Genomic DNA, 17,870 nt, shown 5'->3' with positions numbered 1-17,870 from the left:
TCAGTTAAAAGAATTTTAAAATATGCAATGGCTTCCATTACAATGATCGCACGCTATGCTAGAATACATACATGAAAATGTGTTCATATTCAACATTCAAGAAAAAAAGCAGAGTCTAAGCAGGGATATTCACAATTCAGTCTTTAAGGCATCTAAAAAGTTCTAGGAGATTTTTTTTTTGTTAAAGTGGGGGTAAGGGAAGGGACCAGAAGATTAATTTGGATCCCTGCTCAGAATCTCAGACATGAAAGACTGTTTTTGGGTACTCAACAAAAAAATATGGAATATCTGGAAAAAAAATATGCCAGTGTGGAAACTAGCAAAGTATAACTATTCTCATATGGAAAGGGGAAAAGCTATATCAGCATAAAGCACATTTATACCAATATAACTGTGTCCACAAACTGAGTTGTACTATATTAGTTTAAAAAATTTCATACCCCAGACCAAAATAAGATATGCCAGCCAGTACAAAAAAAACCCCCAACAACAACAACAAAAACACACTATTTCAGCAATGCTATTTATGTGGGTTAAGTTAGACACATTCATCAGGTTTGTAGGATCGAAAGCTAAGGAGTGGAGATAGGGACCTAAATAGCTTTGAGAACCCCCTGTAGAGTCTACAAATTCTAAGCATAGAGAGGAATTTTGGATGGCACAAGAATGTTTAACTAACAGTAACAAGATGAGATTGACAGAGCAAATGTTGGCTGAATATCAGGAAGATTTTCCTGATAATGAACCCTTTCAGGTTTCAAAAATATCCCCCAGGAAAATTGTGAAAGTGACGTAATCTATCTTTGTATATTAAATTATAAAATTGGCAATAGGAAAGGGAACAACTGATTAACTGATACAGTTTGAGCTGTGAGTAGCTAACCACAAACCTTTTTCCATTAGCTTGTTATGTTTCATTGTTTGCTTGTCTACTGAAATATAGTCCAATTCCAGATTTTATTGGGTTCATAATTATGTAATAAATGTCAATATTAGGACTCCATTGGCAGTTACAAAAAGGAATTCTAGCAGCCAGGAGATTAAACGAATAAGGGCAAAAGTGTAAAACAGAAATTACTTAAAATTCAACCCGGATTCAAGAAAATATCTTTTTTCAGGAAAACATTTAGGTATGTGCTTAACTTTAAGCATATGCTTAACTCCCATTGAAGTTGAATATGACTTAAGCATGCCCTTAAAATTAAGGACATGCATATGTGCTTTTCTGAATTAGGACATACTAAAGAGGGGGAGGAGAATATTATACCACCTATCAAATATTTAGGTATTAACTTAAAATCTTTACTTAAAATCAATATTTACTTAAAATCTTTTAAAAATAAATCAGGAGAAATATAATAGAAAGAAATTACTCCACATTAATCAGTAAGAAATAAACACTGCTTATTCCACACAACATTAGATTTATTCAAACAAAATGTTTCATGTTGCAAAGAAAAAAAAATCAAGTATCAAACCTCAATCTTTGCAACAAATATTGAGAACAATTACTCTTTGTGCAAAACTAGCAAAGTGTATAAACTAATTTACTGCACCAATGCCTGTAATTAATGTTTTCTCACTCTTAGATAGATAGATATAGTACATTACACCTGTAATTTTCCCATCGGTCATTTGTAATACATTACTGCAGTGATACTAGAAATGCACATGTTCTTATATTTGCTTCCTCTAAAGAAAAGATCGGTTGTGCAATCTCAGGACTTGTTTCCCTGCAAAAAAAAAAGAAGATATATTCTTCAAAGTCTGTATGGACTTGGTAAAGAATTAGCCAAACAAATGCAAAAATGAAAGGGAGTGAGGAGTGTATTAGAAGGACATTCGCTACCTTCCCCACACTGCCAGGTAGATCCTGAGAGCCGACAAACTCAAAAGATGACTAAGGCATGGAGAAGCATGTGGGAGGACCCTACAACCGTATGGAGCCTTCTTGTAATCATGAGTCTTAGCAGATGCACAGATGTCCCCTTGTGCAGTTCTCAGTGCAGGATGAAAGCCAAAAACTTTAACTGTGGGATAAAATATGTTACTGGTTTGGCTAATGCAGTTTTAAAAATTGATTGGAGCTGTGGTGTAGACTGGGTTCAAGCAGCCACGTTAAAATAATCAGTTACAATACCATCTTAAGGTCTATTCCAGCCAGTTTAAACACTCAATTGACTATACAAAAAAAAATCAATTATAATTTGGGAAATTTCCTTAGTGTAGAAGCAGCAAAGAATCCTGTGGCACCTTATAGACTAACAGACGTTTTGCAGCATGAGCTTTCGTGGGTGAATACCCACTTCTTCGGATGCAAGTCCTTAGTGTAGACAGGCCTCGTGAGTCCTTATAATGACTTTATACCTCATCACAATCCACACTACCTTCTTGATCTGAACGAACAAACTTCATTCTTTGTGTTCAGATTCCTCTTTGATATACAAGGGTGCTCTCTCTCATGCATGCACACAGCCACACTTTCACACCCTGGAAAATAAAAAGGCTAAATAGCCTGGGAGGTCTCCCAGCTAAGAAAAACAAAAGAGAAGAACAAGAAAAGTGAAAGAAAAATAAGAGGCATAAGATAATAGGGAGATTGCAAACTCTTCAGCTCTCACCATCTTCTGTATTCTTGCAGAGCAGGAGCTGGCCCTGCAGTCAGGGAGCCAGATGGTGATGTTCTGCTGGCACACAATTTCTTGCTGGCAGGCTCCCTTTGGGTGCAAGGAAAGACTGATGAAAATGGCCTGATGGTTGGCCACTCTCCAATGGGATCAGACTTGGAGCTTCCAAAATACCAGTTTTCTTCCCTTAGGGGGCTTTTTAATCCAAAAATGAGGTTTCTCAGCCTTGTCCTTGATTCATTTGGTTGGCAAACTTTTCTTACTATCTCTTGCAGTGTCTCCCTCCAAGGCCTTCATACAAATCAAATGTGAGGCCTACCTTGAAATCATTCAATTTGGTTCAATCAGGTTTAAGTTAAATCACACTTAGCTAGTACTAATTTTCAGGGCCGCCCAGAGGATTCCAGGGGGCTGGGGTCTTCGGCAGCGGGGGGCCCTTCCATTCCGGGACCCACTGGCGAAGTGCCCCGAAGACCCACGGCGGGGCCTCCCCGCCACCGAATTAACGCCGAAGCAGGACCCGCTGCTGAAGTGCAGCCTGGTCTTCGGTGGTAATTCGGCGGCGGGGGCCCCCACCGGCAGGGCCGGCTCCAGACCCCAGCGCACCAAGCGCGCGCTTGGGGCGGCATTGTGCCGGCAGGGCGGCAGGCGGCTCCTGCGGACCTTCCGCAGTCATGCCTGCGGGAGGTCCACCAGAGCTGTGGGACCAGCGGACCTCCCGCAGGCATGACTGCGGAGGGTTCGCTGGTCCCGCGGCTCGGGTGAACCTCCCACAGGCATGACTGCGGAAGGTCCGCCGGAGCCGCCTGCCGCCCTCCCAGCACACCCTGTGCAGGTGCGTCTGCAAGAGGTCCCCCGGAGCCGTGGGACCAGCAGCGCGCCCCCTGCGGCATGCAGCCATGCTTGGGGCGGCCAAATTCCTAGAGCCGCCCCTGCCCGCCGCGGGTCTTCGGGGCACTTGGGCACTTCGCCGGCGGGTCCCTGAATGGAAGGGCCCCCCGCCGCCGAATTACCGCCGAAGCCTGAGCTGAACTTCGGCAGCGGGTCCCACTTCGGCGGTAATTCGCCAGTGGGGGGTCCTTCCGCCCTGGAGCGGAAGGACCCCCCGCCAGCAAAGACTGGGAGCGGAAGAAGCTCCGGGGGCCCGGGCCCCGCAAGAGTTTTCAGGGCCCCCCCGGAGCGAGTGAAGGACCCTGCTCCAGGGTCCCCGAAAAACTCTCGTGGGGGCCCCTGTGGGGCCTGGGGCAAATTGCCCCTCTTGCCCCCCCACTCCGGGCGGCCCTGCTAATTTTGAGAAAAGTCCCATTAAAATCAGCAGTTTTAAAGTATCACATACCACAGAGAGTATAAGATTGTGACCTTTTCCCACACATCCCTCCAAAAATAAAAATAATAAAGTAGACACTAGACCACTTTTGAGGAAGGCGACATTACTCTGGGTGAGAAGTTCTTGCAATGACATCATTTTGCCAGTTTACGGAAAGTTCCATAATAATAATCTATAAAAATATCTGATTGCTAGGGTTCTCCTTCAACAGACAGTCACTTCACATTCTTCCATCAGCAAGATTAAAAATAAGTTCAAACTTACCAATTTAATCACTTTGAGTTTCTTCTCTGCTTAGGGTGACCAGATATCCTGTTTTTAAAGGGACAGTCCCATATTTATGCCATATCCACACAGGGGAGGGGGCTGGCAGGAAGAAGAGATGAGATCTGCAAAAACGTGGACCAGATCATTCCTCATTCCTTCCCACACCCTTCTCCTGTGGCTGGAAGTAGCTCTGTCCCTTCCCTCCCACACAGTGCTGAAAGGCTGCTGCTGGCCACATTCTGATGTGAACCCTGGCAGAAACCTGGGGAGCTTGTGACCCTGCACCCCCCCACATGTTGCCCCTGGGGTGCATCCCGGGGGGCCCAGCCTGTAGGTCAGTCACCCCCCACTCTGTGTGTGTGTGTGTGTGTGTGTGTGTGTGTGTGTGTGTGTGAGAGAGAGAGAGAGACCCACCCCAAAGCCTTAAAGATAAGAAGGTAAATAAAAAGAATCCAACTATGCAGTATTTCTTTTTAACAAGGGCTTAGTCAACTTGATGTTAATTTGAATGTTTGTACTGCATAGTTCTGATTGATTGCCAGCCATTGAACTTGCTTGAATACGAGTATTTTTACCAGGTGTCCTGTATTCAGCATAGGAAATATGGTCACTCTTTCTCGACTAATCCAAAGACCATTTGTCTGTTTTTCTGAAACTAGGCCATAGGTCAAACAGCTTCTGGAATCTTTATCTTGCTAGAAAAAAAGTTACTTAGAAACCTATCAGAATGAAACCCCTCTAAAATATATTCCTTCCCTTCCCCCCCCCCCCAGCCCGTTTTATATAAAGTTTGCAATCCCATAAAAGTTATGGACCTCACAGAAAGCACTTTCTGAAAACCAGGTCTCAGATTTCATCTATTCCATGAAACCACAAACTTACCTCACAACTAACATTCCACAATTTCATCTCAGGTTATTGCTGAGATATTGCCTTTTCAATTTTTGACCTATACAGTTAGATGTCAAGCATTCAATTATATCCTCACATCACAAAGTTCTCCCAGGAATTGATTGAATTATTCTGAAGTGAATTTTTGCTGAGACACACCAAAATCTCTTATAAAGCTATTTCAGGTTGCACTGTACTAACACCATTTCACAAAATCTACCTATTAAATGCATCTGGCTGTAAAACAAACAGGTTAGCTTCCAAAAAATGACCTTAGAGAGAGATGGTTTGAATACTGAACTCTCTGTATTTTATTTCTATAGGTTCCAGGAATATGTTAGTCTATTTTTATTATGGTAGAAGTTCTATAAAGTTTAGTGAACGAATAACTTTGTTGAATTTTTATGCCAGTTTATAGAGGGTTGAGGCTATTATTCCATAGAACATGGGATAGGTTTCAGCAGGGCCGCCCAGAGTGGGGGGCAAGAGGGGCAATTTGCCCCAGGCCCCGAGCCCCACAGGGGCCCCCACGAGAGTTTTTCAGGGCCCCTGGAGCGGGGTCCCTCATTCGCTCCGGGGGGGCCGGAAAACTCTTGCGGGGCCGGGCGCAGAAGCTTCTTCGCTCCCGGTCTTCGCTGGCGGGGGGTCCTTCCGCCCCGGAAGGACCCCCCGCTGGCGAATTACCGCCGAAGAGGGAATGGGACCCGCCGCCGAAGTTCAGCTCGGTCTTCGGCGGCGGGGGGGCCCTTCCGTTCCGGGACCCGCCGCCGAAGTGCCCTGAAGACCTGCGGCGGGGACCCCCCGCCGCAGAATTACCGCCGAAGACCGGGCTGCACTTCGGCAGCGGGTCCCGCTTCGGCGGTAATTCGGCGGCGGGGGGCCGCCGCGGGTCTTCGGGGCACTTCGGCGGCGGGTCCCGGAACAGAAGGGCCCCCCGCCGCTGAAGACCCCGGGCCCCCGGAATGCTCTGGGCGGCCCCGGGTTTCAGAGTAATTTGTACAGAACCCAATTGGTGTCATCACTATTACATTCCATATGACTGTATCGGCAATACAGAGGCCACTCTGTATTGGTCTGTCTATATAAAATTCCAATCATTCATAATATCTGAGATGTTTAAAAGTTAGTGTCTCTTGTGAACTATACTACTCAAATGTAATTTGAATGCTAGGAAATAATGGGTGCTCCTAAATGGTGTGAACACTGTTAGAGCTTTTATCTTGATTCACCATGTTGCAGGTTTCGCCAAAAACAAACAAAAATATATACTTTATAATTTATTTATTTATTTCCAGAGACTTAGGTTGAGCACAATGAACAAATATTTACAGCATATTCAAGAATTTGTAGTGAAAACATTTCCCCCCCCCTCTTATTAAGATGCATGGAATATGCTTATAATCTAGTGACTGGTTTTGGTTACATAATAGAAACAAAACCTTGGATATTATTTTAAAAAAAAATTAATTAAGGTTAAGCACACACATCAGGAAATGCAAATGTTAATTTTGAATAGATAACCTTAACTCTGTCCATTCTACATACAGATTATGATAAAGTGTTAATTACGTAATCAATACACTTTCTCAAATTACCTGTTCCTTTCCACTGTAGTTGCACATGTGTATTTAAGTGAACCTCTGATCACTCTTTCTTGATGAGACTAGCACCGTCACACCATTCTCTATTCAGCCAGCTAAGTATATGGCATAATCCTGAAATCCCTGGGTAAATTCTGCAGTCTTCACTCAAGAAAAAATCATTTTTAAAGTCAATAGAAATTTTGCATAAGAACTGCAAAATGTTGTCCTCTGCTTTAAGGGAGATCAGTTTCTCTCAACCCTTGCTAGACAAATTTGTAAAGAGGTTTTCTCTGAAGATGATTTGGCCTAAACAATCTGCACATTTCTCATTCCTAGCTATCAGCTCTGATCAGGGGTGGCAGGTTTGTAGAAATTTTGGTGGTGCCCAAACTCCTTCCTCCCAACTCTGCCCCCCACCTGCCCAAGGCTCTGGGAGGGAGTTTGGGTGAGGGAGGGTGCTGAGGGATGGGGTGCAGGGGAGAGGGCTGTGGGGTGTGGCTGCAGATGAGGGGTTTTGAGTGTGGGAGGGGCTCAGGGCAAGACTAAGGGTGTAGGGGGTGAGGGCTCTGGCTGGGACTGGGGATAAGGTGTTTGGGGTGCTGAAGGGGGCTCAGGGCTTGGACAGATGGTTGAGGATGCGGTGGGGGTGAAAGCTCTGGCTGGGGTGTGGGCTCTGGGGTGGGGCAAGGCTGGGGATGAGTTTGGGGTGCAGGCAGGCTGCTCTGGGACAGGGGCCAGAGAGGAGGACCCCCCCAGCCCTTCCCTGCCGGCAGCAGCAAGCTCTGGGGGAGGTGCCCCCATTTCCTGCCCCCCCAGCAGCACACTCACCACCACCACTGTCACTGCTTGTGCTCCTAGGGCCTCTCTCATGTCCAGGAATCTCCCCCACCTCCCCCATGGTGGGTGCCAGGGGGTGCTGTGTGCGCCTCCTCCCCTGCTGTTGCCCCTGACTGTAGCCTCACTGGGGCTGCCTCCTTGCCCAGCATGGGGCAGGAGCAGTGACTGTGGGCCGGGGGGGGGGGGGAGAGGCCAGGCTGGTGGAGGGTCCTGCTGGAAAAGGGAAGGGTTTGAGGGGGAACGGCCCGGCTCAGAGTCAGTCTGCCCTGACAGAGAGATGGGGGCACTAGGACCCTGTGGGAGCAGTTGCTGCAGGGAGGCAACATGGAGCTGCCCTGAAGAGACAGTGTGTCAGTTCCTCTGCTCTGGAGCCCGGGAAAGGCGAGCGGGGGGGTGCAAGTTGGGGCCCGGGGACACTCAGGGAAGGTGTGGGGGACCACAGGTGGGGCCGGGTCTCCCCCCCCGGCCCTAAATATTCGTGGAGCTGGGCCCTTAGGCTCTGAATATTGCTGGTGCCCGAGCACCATGTGGGTATGGAACTTGCCGCCTATGGCTCTGATTCTCCAGTGAATGTCAAGTTGCAATTTCACTCTAATAGCTGCCTTCTACAGCTTTGTTCTGTGCTGGGTAGGAATGGTTATCATTGACCTTTGCTCAGGTTTGTATGCAAATTTTCATTAGACACCCAAAACAAAAGACTCACACAAAGAATGAAATACTTGATCACACTCTAATGTTTTCTTTGCCTTTGTAGTTTTCTAGGTTGTAAAAAAAAGAACTGTTTGGGGAACAGCTTGACACCAGTGGAAGCAGACCTTAAGTATGACCTTTGCTGCCCTCAGCAAAACACAGGATTCACAGAAATTGGATGCTTGCAGATGTGAATGGTATACACACACAAACCCACCACACCATACAAGACACACATGACAAACCCACCACACCATACAACATACACGACTCTTTCATTCCCCAGTACAGAGGACTACTTTATTCTGTCTAAGAGGGTTATCTGGAAAGTCTGCAGTTTAAAGGCCTTCATTTTATTTATCTTAACATGACCAGACACTACAAGAATGTTCTATTCAGTTTATTTAGATTGTTAGATTATATACAAATCATAGATGCATATCTTGGGTCTAATTCTCCTATCATGCTGGTGTAAATCAGGGCTTGTCTACACTACAGGACTATTTCGAATCTACTTAAGTCGAATTTGTGGATTCGACCTTAATAAGTTGAATTTTTGTGTATCATAAATAATACACAAAAATTCTTCTGAGAGTCCACATTCAGGGCCAGCTTCGACTTTTGAAGCGGTGCACTGTGGAAGCTATCCCACAGTTCCTGCACTCCCGCTGCCCCCATTGTGGGGGGATTTCACCCCCCAATGCATGGGGGAAAATGTGTCGAATTGAAACGTCAATCTCGCCTCCTCTCTTTCCCTTAAAAGCCGGCGGAAATCTGTTCGCGCCTCTCTCTTGGTCGGGTTTACAGCGACGCCTACAGCACTGCGCAGCGGCGATCATCGCTCATCCATCATGCGCGCTTGGGGCAACTCCAACTCTCGCGTCCTATCGCCCACCTCTTCACAGTCAGATGCGGAGAAAGGGGAGCAGGAGGCTCGGCAGTGAGTGAGGAGGAGAGGAGAGGAGAGAGAAAAGCAGAGGCAGACAGCCGGGGGCAGGGGGGAAATGGGTGGCAATGGGGTGGGGTCATGGTGGTGGGGGGGATTCTGGGGCAGCACAACAAGCACGCATGGTGGGTGGGACATGGTGCAGGTCAGGGGCTGGGGCGCACTCAGGAAGCTTGCCAGCTTTCAGGATGCTTTTCCTTTTGCTGTCCTGACTTGCTGTCCCCTGCCTGCCCTGAGGAGGACTGGAGGCGAGCCGCCAGCTGACTGACCCTGCGAGTGGCCATAGCCCCACGGAAGCTACCTGACAGAGACAGCTACCTAGTGGCGTGGTCAGTGGCGAACCGTGGGCGTGGGCAAATGTCCTACGGATTGCATTCATAGCTGCGCAGCAAAAAAAGTGCCTGTCGCAAATGTCCTGGTCATCATGAATGGACTTCATGGCTCATCCATCCATCATAGATGGCGGGCGGTGGGGGGGGTGGGGCTACTCATGGGACTCCTATCAGGCCAGCCCCTATCCCAGCCAGCCAGCAGCTACTTTTCATGTGTGCTGCAGCAAGCTGCGGTTACTTGTGGTGTTCCTGTGGGTGGCTGGGAGTGGACGTGGGAAGGTTGGGCCAACTTCAGGTGGGCAGGGGCAGCGCAGGTTCAGGCACTTTCTTCTCTTCCTCTGTTTCAAGTTTACACAGGGACCAGGCAGGCAAATGACCACAAAATAACGGTTGGGAGGATGATGCCCCTCTGCCGCTCATGGGGCCCTATGCTGGCTCCCCGCTAATGCCTGCCCTGCCTCACCTACAGAAGCGTTCAACAGGCGGAAAGGAGGAACTCTTCAACACTCGGTGCAGTGCAGGCAGAATGTGTGAGATGGAGTGGGACGCCTGACTCGGCGAGTGACATCAGCGAAATGGCTGCTGCTCGGGCGTCTGTGTGAGAGCCTGAATATCACAATTGCTTGCTGCTTGCTGAGTGCTCCACAATCTCTGTGCTGGCAAGGGTCTGGCAGCTGTTGGCTTGGGAGAGAGAGGCCGATGCTGAGAGGCTGCTGAGAAGATCAGGCATGAATCAATAGAGAGAAGAATATCCCAGCGGGCGGAGGAGGCAGCAGGAGAAGGTTAAGAGAGCCTTTTTAGCTGGGATTCAAAGGACTGATTACCACTTCCCAAGATTTTTTTTTACTAAAAGTTTTTTTTACTTTTTTTTTTTAGTTATTTATAATAATTTGTTTTTTTTGATTCTGTTTTTCTTGTTTTCTTCGAACATTCTGGCATTCTTAAGGTGTGCAGGGATGGGTGGGTGGGCAGTGGGGCTGGTGAGGGGGGAGGGGGGGGGGGTGGTTGGGGGTGGGGGGGGGGGCCCTTGCGGGGGGTGGAGGAGGAAGGGGTGAGGGTTTTGGGAAGGGGGGAGGAGGGAGGTGGGAGGGCTGGCTCTGGGATGGGTGGATGGTGGGGGGGGTCACATTCGGGAATGTGAAGGGCAGCAGGGCTGGCAGCAGGAAGGGGCAGGGAAGACCACATGCACAGGCACCAGGCACAGGGACCACCTGCAGCACCACCACAGCACTCCTGACAGCACACTGCTACAGACTAGACTGTCCCTGGTGCTGGCAGACTGCTGTCTGTGTGTCTGCAGTCTGCACCTGACCACACAAATGTGCCCACCACCACACAGAAAACATGGCAGAACACAAGAAATTCTTCTGACACCAGACAGCAAAACCAACCACCAGAAACACCACAAACCAAAAGTTATAATTGACCACAGGGTTTTTGGAAAAGTAGGGACTGGTTGATGCTGTAAAGAGTTGGTTGGTACAAATTGTAAAAGAAAGCAGTTGCTCTCTAATGCAGGGACAGGACAGTCGGTGGTGTCGTCTCAGTTCTAGTCACCCCTGCGCTTGTCGTCTTGGGCCTTTGCTCGGCGAGGACGGGGGCAGCTTGGCAGAGCGCGGCCTTCTTGCACCTGACTGCGGTCTTGCCTGACTGCGCGGTCTTGCAGAACATCTACAAGACGCGCCAGCGTGTCGTTTGCGTGCCGCGCCGCCTGCCCGCCACCCTGCCGCTGCTTCTCCTCTCTGCCCGCACTCTCCTCCTCTGCTCTCAGTGCCTGCACTGCTCCTCCTGCTCCGCTCTGCTCTCTGCTCTTGCCCTCCCTCCTCTCTCCTCGGACTGTCTCTGGTCAGTTCTTTTCTTCTCTGGCCTCTCTACATCAGTTCCGCGGCAGAGTCAGGAAGGATGGATGGGGGTCGGAGAAAAGAAGTGGAAGGTGAATGTGGAAAAGTAGTGAACATCACAGAAGCCATACAGAACACACAAGAAAGTGAAAACAAGAAGTAAACACAGTCCAGGAACAAGATCAAAAGGAGTCAAGTCTCAGGAGTCTCAGAAGAGGTCGAATCACCAAGAGGGCGAGAGCGCCAGTGCACTGGAGAGCGCATAAGCGAGAAAGCTAGGCTGTCCCATGCATCACAAAGAAGCCTGTGCTTACAGAACAGAGCTGCATCAGTGCTGTGCTAGCTGTGCAAAGCTGCTCAGTGTGCTGTGCGCAGCAGACAAGATGCGTTAAAGATGAAGTTATCTGTAGCATCTCCGCTGAAAGCCAGGAAAGCTTTATGCTGTTCATCTGGGGCCTGCCAAAAGTCTGTGTTACTTTTGTCTCTGTAACTCTGGTCAAGCGAGTGTTAGGGTCATGCATTCTTAAAGTAAAATAAACTAAGTCTGGGTCATTTTATAAAATTCTTATGCAAAAAGAAAACATTCTTGTTATGCAAAGTAAAAAATGTTAAGTAAAAGTCTACCATGCTAAAAAAAAAAAAGTCTGGCTCAAAATTTCATAAGCGAGCAGTTATTCTCCGAAAGTAAAAAGTAGCACACTTCCAAATCACAAAGATACACTAATTCCACACATTAAGCACACAGAGGCGTTAGAGACAGACACCAGAGGCACGTCAGTGCACCACGCCATGCTGGAAGAGGACCACACAGAGAGCTGACCTCGGCCCTGCACAGAAGCGGCTGCCTCCCCTGGTGCCCTCTAGCACAGCGATGGTCCCCAGAGGAAGAGAAGGCAGCTGCCACTACCCCAGTCTTGCTGTCTTTGAAATGTTTGTGCTCTTTGTGCTTTGCTGCTGTCCTGAGAGTTTTATCCTCCCCCCCAGTTTTTTCTTTTTTCCTGTTTGTTTGTTTCTGCTGTTTGTTTTTTTATTTTTATATGTTATTTATTTTATTTCATTTTTAAATTTTTTTATAAAGTATTTTAAAAAAAAATAAATGTTGTTTTTTTCTGGACCTGATCCTGATCCCTGGCTGGTGATCAGGTCCCTGGGATCCGGGGGCGCTCTGTGGGATCTGATCTCTGGGGGGGACGGAGGAGATCCTGGCTGTCAGGGGAGCGGGTTCGTCACTCCCTGTCCCGGTCTGGCCCGGTCCAAGACCCTTCCTCCCCGTCCTATCGGAACAGGGGGAGGGGCTTCCGTGGGTACACTATTCCGTCTCCTGTGGGGCGTCATCTGCAGGGGGGCACCAGATGGCATGCAGTGCGCTTGGGGCACAGCTGTGCGCTCATGGCTGGGGCTGGGCTCGGGCTCTCATGGCTGCTTTTTGCTTACCGCCCCCCTTCACTTGCTTCCTTCTTTTTCACACTCACGGCTTTCTCGTCTTCATCCTCGCTTTTTGCACTTTTTTCATGGCTTGAGCCTTGCGTCTTTCATGGCTTTGCAGCCCTTCACGAGCACACTCGATCGCCCCACACCACTCCATGACATGGACTTCTTGACATCTGGGGGACGCTCTTCTATTGCTGATTTCCTCTGCCCACTCCTCTGTGCAACCAGAACGTTCTGCTTGTGCTGCGGTGGCTGCCCCTGGCGCAAAAGAGCTCTGCGCTGAGATGAAACGCCCAGACAAATTGAATTGAATTCAAGTTTTCGAATTTTTTCAAAGTGCTGGCAGAGAATCAATGCTCGACTGCCTCAGCGTGCGTGCACAGAGTGAGAGTGTGGGCGCTCTCCTAAAGCTAATCTAAACCAAGTCTGTGCTGGTCAAGCCTAGCTCAGCTGCGCAGTTAGTTTAGCCACCGCCCGGGTGGAGTTGGGGAAATTCGAAAAGAATAGTAAAGTAAACCCATGAATTCCGTTCAATGAAAACGTTAGAGTGGTTAGTTTTGAATCTGGAATCGACTCAGGAATAAGTCTACTGAAGTCAATGGAGATAAGCCAGTATAAAGTATTATGACAGAAGAAACCAGGATCACAATATTTTGAAAGATATTGAAAGTTCAATAAAGACTTGTATAGATAAATAGAAGTTATTTATGCAAAGCTCCAACAGATATTATAACATCTTAAGCCCTCTACTTTTTGTTCAATGTAGCTTAATTTATGCATAGGTCTAGAGTGATGCTGAAATAAACGATCAGAGCAAAATATCATTAGCAGTAGTAAATCTCAATTTCCTAATGTCCGGCAGTCCATAGAAGTGGAGGGGATTAGACTATTTCATAATTACATTACTTTTTGGACTGCTGCAATATTGTTGGCAGAACTTCAGGTCTCTTGTAACATCCAATTACCAACATATATGAAAATGGAGTGGCTTCTTAGTAGCCCTATCATATTAACTTTTACATATCGATTATTCCTTTACATTGGCAGCTCTATTATAATATCATGCAATAGAACAGAGGTGGGCAAACTATGGCCCCACATCCGGCCCTACCTCCTGCACAGCCCCTGAACTCTTGCCCCAGGAGGCTGGCTCCCAGCCCCTCCCCTACTGTTCCCTCCCCTCCGCAGCCTCAGCTTGCCCTGCCACCGGTGCAATGCTCTGGGCGGCTAGGCAGCGCAGCTGCAGAGCCCGGCCTGACCCGGTGCTCTGTGCTGCACGGTGGCGTCCCTGGCTCCAGATAGGTGGCGCGGCTGTAGCACTGCCAGCCACTGGTGCTCCAGGCAGCATGGTAAGGGGGCAGGGAATGGGGGGGTATGAATGGGTGCAGGGGTCTCGGGCTGCAGTCAGGAATGAGTAGGGGTTGGACGGGGTGGCGGTGGGCAATCAGGGGGCAGGAGTTCCAGGGGCGGTCAGGGAGAAGGTGTGGTTGGATAGGGCAGGGGTCCCGGAGGGGGTAGGGCAGTCAGGAATGAGAGGAGGGGTTGGATGGGGCAGCGGGGGATAGTCAGGGGTGGGGGTTCCAGGGGCGGTCAGGGGACAGGAAGCAGGGGTGTGTGGATGGGGCAGGGGTCCCGGGGGGGGCATCAGGGGGCGAGAAGCAGGGGGGGCGGGGGCCAGGCCACGCCTGGTTGTTTGGGGAGGCACAGCCTCCCCTAACCAGCCCTCCACATAATTTCCTAAACCCAATGCGGCCCTCAGGCCAAAAAGTTTGCCCACCCCAGCAACAGAAGGAGACATGGTCAATGCAACCAACTTGACTTGTATTAAAAACCACTTCTTTATCTTGCTACTGAAAAAAAAAAATCTAAACTGTGCAGCTTTGCTCTCAACATTGGAAATGTTTCTAAAATTATGAGACCAATGTGCTTCCCCTCCACCTACTACTAGCTGATGATCACAGTTTCTCCTATCCGAGAAGGAAGATAGTTAGAAAGTCACACTGGCTCATAATGGATAGTCTACAATAGCCATTTATCCTAACAGGCTAGTATTTTTTTAATTAACTATTAAAACAAAAGCGGATATCTTTAATTTTTAATACTAAGTCAAAATATGTTTTTATTTATTTATCCCCAAAAAATCCATATAGCCTGGACGAGTCCTCTCTGGATTTCAGAATGGCAGACAGTTTCTGCTCCAAGCACTTCCAGCAATTGTTGGCATCTTTTTGAGGTTATCTTGATAGAATTTATTAACATATGTAACCAAAGCTCTATCCTTATTGAAAGACCATAAAACACACATTCCTTGACAGATTAAAGAAAGCTGTATCATACATTGTGCAGATTGAGCCCCTCTTACCCAGCTTATCCTAATCATACCTCTGCCATTTGCTTCTCATGACAGGATAAAAATAAAAGTCCCATAAAACTAAAACAAAATAGACAGTCTGCCATTCCTCCCTTACAAAACATTTGTCAGAATCCCTTCAAAAATAATTGGAAAGAAAATGTGCTGAATTCTATAATCCACTGAGTCATTTTTAAAGCTCGTCTGGGAATATGTTAAAAGGCGGTATTCTTTATGATCAGCCAGCTCGGGAAGGGATGTATTTTACATTGTCAAAGGCCTTTCACAGTTTGAGCTTTTTTTTTTTTTAAACAATACATTTTCACTGACTTCAAACTTATATATTTATACAGCGAGCAAAGAATTTAGGTTCACTCACTGTTCAGCATATATAACCCTCAACTAAGCCATTCTTATTCCTGTAAATTTTTATAGCATTATGAATTATATTTTCTGCTTTTGAACTTTATGCTGTTTAATAAATGCACTATTGAAAAGGCACATTTTGCCATATATGAGAAGTAGGTCACCAGTATGTCCCCGCCACCCATCCTCAAATCCTATAGCTAATAAGGTACCAAATCAAACTAGAATGTTTGTGATGCAGCATATGGAAAGAGCTGATGTTGGCATCTTAGGTGAGGACTGTAGCTTCTCTCTCTCAAAGTCAGCTCCTTGCTAGCGAGAAGATGTGTACATTTCCAAAAGAGCAAATTTGCAAGTGCAATTACATATGCAGAGGCCAACATGTGGGGGTGCACTGATGTACCATCAACTTAGAGAAAGGCAAAAATGTTTGCAAACAAGCTGCACCTTCCAGACAGTGTGGTGGCAGATTACACACACAAGTGGTAGTGAATGTTTCTTTCCTCTGCAGTGCACTGTGCAAGTGTCATTTTCAAACACACCCCTTCTAACAAGATAGTGTGAGACAAGTTCGGTTATTGGCTGCAGATCACTGCAGAATGGTGAGGATGAACTCACTGTGGAACTCCTGGCCACACTAGCTCTAAGCAACAGCTGCTGTAACATACTTCTCATTGCCACCAGAAAGGAAAAGTTCAATATGGCACAATATAGCAACAAACTAAACACCTTGGGAAGGAAAGATCAGGGAATAGTCAGCTAAGACAAATATCTGGGAATGCTTCTTGAAAGAAACCCCCTAGGGAGCAGACGAGCACTACACTTTCTAATGAACTCACACAGAAAAAATATAAAAGACAAAAAACACCCTACTGCCCATAGATGAACACTTTTCATCAAACAATCATTTTATATCTGACCTCTCAGTCCTCTGTCCTGAAAGGAAGCCTGCACAACACCTTCAAAAGGGCCTGGGAGCTTAAATTCATAACTTCACTAGATTAAAAAAAATCATAGAGACACTAGATTTATTGCTTATCACAACAATCTGTAACCCATTATCCCCACCCCCTTTTTTTGTCCTATTGCCACAAAGGCAGGGGCGGCTCCAGACCCCAGTACACCAAGTACGTGCTTGGGGCGGCACGCCACGGGGGGCACTCTGCCAGTCGCCGGGAGGGCGGCAGGCGGCTCCGGTGGACCTCCCGGAGGCGTGCCTGCGGAGGGTTTGGTGGAGCCGCGGGGGACCAGCGGACCCTCCGCAGGCACGCCTGCGGGAGGTCCACCTGAGCCGCGGGACCGGCAGAGCGCCTCCCGCGGCATGCCGCTGTGCTTGGGGCAGCGAAATGTCTAGAGCCGCCCCTGCACAAAGGTCACTTCACTTTGAAGTGTCTCTGACAATATGTGTTAACTACTTACCTTAGACAATCTGTTCCATCTTGTATTTAACTAGGTCACTCTGAGTACCTTTCTCAGACCTGAAGAGCTCTGTGTAGCTCAAAAGCTTGTCTCTCTCACCAACAGAAAGTTGGGCCAATAAAAGATACTACTTCACTGTAATGGGGTCACACTCACTTCTCGCGAACGCCCCCTGGCCAAGTGCACATGCCTGAACTCTCTCTGTGTTTGTGGGGGGTCTTCAGTGACTCAGCCCTCTGGCCAAGTCATACACAGTCTGTCTATGAGATAAAAGCAAAGCATACCCGTTTCAGGGTACAAGTCCAAAAGGGACCTCTCTATCAGTGCATCTCTAATGTCTCCCTCAAGTTTTCCCTGCTCCAGAATAGAGTAGTGTCCCAGGGCTCCTTCCTTGGAGGCAATGTCTTTGCCCTCTCAGGGAATTTCTGGTCCCAGCTCTTCAGCTAGGCTACAGTAGTTCATTTCCCCTTCTGGGGTACCACAAAGTCCATGCCACTTTCCCAGTTGTTGAGGGGAGGGAGGAGAACCCAGGTCCAGCCTTTACTCCAGGTCCCAGTCCAGGGATCCCATAAGTTAGCAGCCACCTGTAATGTCCCCTTAAATAAGCTTTGATGCTGTTCAAATTCCCTAGGCCATTTCCTTGGGGCTCCAGCACATTTTTTGTTCTTATCTCAGCCAGCCCAGGGCACCAGCCACTCTCCTCCAGCTTGAACAAGGAACTGACACTCCCACCCTGCAGCTATTCTAATACTCACCTGCTGGGCCCTGATTGGCTGCTTCCCACACAGCTGCTCTAGGCAGCTTGGAGGATCTCTCTACTGCCCTTTTCTGGGGCGGGGTGTGGCAGAGCCACAAGGCCTCCAACAGAGGGCCTAGTTAACCCCAGCACACTCACCCACTTTCTCTCTCTAAATAAGTATCGAAAAGTTTCAGCAGAGGCAGAAGTACCCCGCCACCAGTGCT

The 17,870-nt window shown here is 48.0% G+C and overlaps 1 long non-coding RNA gene across 1 annotated transcript in view; it reads right to left on the bottom strand.

Annotated features, from left to right (window-relative positions):
- Positions 1–2,621: 2,621 nt before the first annotated feature.
- The window catches only part of LOC120371094, a 92,332-nt gene continuing 77,083 nt past the window's right edge, over positions 2,622–17,870 (bottom strand). The window contains exons 3-4 of the long non-coding RNA XR_005584138.1: positions 4,219–4,343; positions 2,622–2,717 (exon numbers count right to left, since the gene is read on the bottom strand). This is a non-coding gene — a long non-coding RNA (uncharacterized LOC120371094). The remainder of the gene's footprint in view (positions 2,718–4,218; positions 4,344–17,870) is intronic.

The sequence above is a fragment of the Mauremys reevesii genome, linkage group 8, assembly GCF_016161935.1.
Source record: "Mauremys reevesii isolate NIE-2019 linkage group 8, ASM1616193v1, whole genome shotgun sequence".
NCBI lineage: Eukaryota > Metazoa > Chordata > Testudines > Geoemydidae > Mauremys > Mauremys reevesii.
The sequence above is the reverse complement of the archived record's forward strand: the minus strand, read 5'-3'. Positions and strand labels throughout refer to the sequence as shown.